The sequence below is a fragment of the Phascolarctos cinereus genome, unplaced genomic scaffold (genome assembly GCF_003287225.1).
Source record: "Phascolarctos cinereus isolate Bilbo 61053 unplaced genomic scaffold, phaCin_HiC Scaffold_5;HRSCAF=322, whole genome shotgun sequence".
Taxonomy (NCBI): Eukaryota; Metazoa; Chordata; class Mammalia; order Diprotodontia; family Phascolarctidae; genus Phascolarctos; species Phascolarctos cinereus.
This window is the reverse complement of record NW_027555958.1, coordinates 12,932,122-12,935,110: the sequence shown is the minus strand read 5'-3', so window position 1 is coordinate 12,935,110 and position 2,989 is coordinate 12,932,122.

Here is a 2,989-nt window from a genome sequence, read left to right as displayed (position 1 = left end):
AGCAGGTTACGAGGTTACTCAGGCAAAATCATGGAACATTTCCTGCTTCTGCACCAACAAGAGTCTCAGCAGATTAGATGGGGCAGTGGAAAGATTGGGAGCCTGGATTGGGGGAGGATAAGAGGACCTAGGATCAGATCCTTGTTAGTTCTACTTATTGAAACTGTGACTTTGGGCAAGTCCCTCGGTTTCTCTGGGCCTCATTTCCCTCATCTGTAAAATGGGGTTGACCATGCATGCACTTCATGGGCTTGTTCTTTGCAAGCTGTCCAATGCTGTAGAGCTGTGAGTTAGCAGGTAGGTGCCCTGAGGAGGGTCTGGATCTGATTCAGACTGGTCCCTTTTCCCCACATGTTCTCCCCACAGGAGAATCTTTGGGCTGAGACTGCCCGGAGCTTCTCCTCATTCCCTTTATCCATGGGAGGCCTGCTGAGTCCTAGTTGATCACTTCCATATAAGTGTTCACTGCAATCTTCCCTGGCACCAAGAGCCGGTCTGGATGTGACAACGGCTCGGTCCTGCCATCCTCACGCCTGGAGCTGACTCAGCTTCTGGCCGGTCTATTTTTTTTTTCATTCACCTTAGTCTGAGCAGTTTCTTCTCTTCATGAGAAATCTTTTTCCAGGAAAGACTTAACTGGTCCCACACCTCTCACATCTCCTGGCTCCTGATTTGCCTAAGGGCTGCTATTCATGGTGGGTACCCATAGTCTGGTCTATATAAGTCTCACTAATTGTTCCTTTACTTCCAATCAGCACTTATAAAGCACCTGATCTATTCCAGGCACTCACGATACAAAGAGAAACAATCACCTAAACCTTGCTCCCAAGGAGCCCACATTCAATGGGGTGGGGTGGGGGACGGACATGTATACAGATAGATAAATACAAAAATAAGAAAATAGAGAATGATGTGGCCTCCCTCCAGGCTCACTTCCTGCATCACAATGGCAGGCCAGATCTACAGAGATGGGAGTCACTATTTCTACCCTCAGGATTCTAGGGGTTAGCTGAGGATTGAAGTTTCTAGTACCATTGATCACAAGTCCTCACTAGTGTTCCGCATTATCAATTAGAATCAGCTGAGCTCCATCAGCTTTTATCAAAGCACATTTACTAAGGCTGTATAACAAGAAAAAATGTTACGACATACACACGCGCACACACACACACACACACACACACACACACACACACACCCCGCAACTCAGGAGTGCAGCCTCCTCCTGCACACTCCAAGTCCCTGGGGAGAGAAGGCTCAAATGTAAAGCACAAAAGCCAGTTTCATCTCTGGATCCTTGATCTCCTAAGACCAGGGAAGAACAAACACAAAAGGAGCCATGTGCTCACAGACACATGGTGGCCAGACGGGAGAGAGAGAAGCTTCCCCTTCCCCGACTCAGAGACACAAAACAGACACCAGGAAGGGAAAAAAGTGAAAGATAGGCAGGTTATTGCTTTTGTATGCAAAATCAGTTGGAGCCCAGAGCCTCCTGAGAGGAGTCCTGGCTCCTCTGCCAATGAGGAGACTTTTCTTCATCATTTAGTACCAATCCTTCAGGCATCCATGGCTGGAAAAAATGTTCCCTCTGTTTTCCATGGGGTCAGTCAGACTGGAACCGAGCAGAGAAATATCTGCATGTGCTATAGGGACTGGGACCTCCTTGGCCAACCCCCCATTGCACTAAACAAGTGTCTGTGCCAGGGGGTAGGAAGCTCAGGCACCAGAAAGTGGGGAGCTCACCAATCTTCCTGTAGGAAGTGACATCCAAACTGAGTGTGACTTAAGCAAGGAATCTAGCAGAAAGTTGCCAGGTTCTCACCCTTCCCTTTTGCTCTCATGGCTGCAGCCCTAGCCTAAGCCTTACTTGTGTATGACCTAGGCTATTGGTAGGCTGTCATCCCTTGCCAATCTGGTAGCTACATGGAACAGTAGATAGAGTGCTGGGCCTGGACTCTGGAAGATCTGAATTCAAATCCAGCCTCAGGCACCTAGTAGTTGTTTGACTCTGGACAAGTCATTTAACCTCTGTTTCCTCAATTATAAAAGAGGGATCATAATAGCACCTATCTCCCAGGGTTACTGTGAGGATCAAATGAGGTAATAGTTATAAAGTGCTTAGCATAGTACAAGGGGAAGCACTGGAGTCAGAAGGACCTGAGTTCAAATCCAGCCTCAGACACTTACTAGCTATGAGACCCTGGGCAAGTCACTTAGTCCTGTTTGCTGCAGTTCCTCCTCTGTAAAATGAGCTGGAGAAAGAAATGGCAACCCATTCCAATAGCGGTATTCCTAGGTCAAAGGGTATGTACAATTTTATACCTCTTTGGGCATAGTTCCAAATTTCTCTCCAGAATGGTTGGATCAGTTCATAACTCCACCAACAATGCATTAGTGTTCCAAGTTTCCCACATCTTCTCCAACATTTATCATTTTCCCATGTTCTCATATTAGACAATCTGCTTTTGACCACTGTCTCCCTCAGTCCTGCCTCCCTTCTCTTATCCCCCTCCCTTTTCTTCCCCTTTATCCTTACTACTTCTTCCCTCCCTTCCATCCCTCCTCCCTTTTCTTTCCCCTCTTCCCTCCTACTTCCAATAGCGCAAGTTACATTTCTATACCTAACTGATTATGTTATTCTCTCCTCAAGCCAAATCTGATGAGAGTAAGGTTCAAACAATGCTCATCTCCCTCCCTTCTTTCCCTCTACTCTAACAGGTTTTTGTGCCTTTTCCTGTAACTGCCTCCTCCTTTCTTTCTCTCCCAGTACATTTCCTTAGTTAGATCAGATTCATCCACTTACTTAGATACATTTAACCCACTTGATTAGATTTTTTTTATCATTACATCAAAGTCAACTTATACCCACCCCCTCTATGTATACCCCCTTAAAATAGTGTAATAACAATACAGTTCTCAAGAGTTACAAGTGTCATCTTCCCTCGTAGGGATGTAAACAGTCTGCCCTTATTAATAACATGTTGGGTTT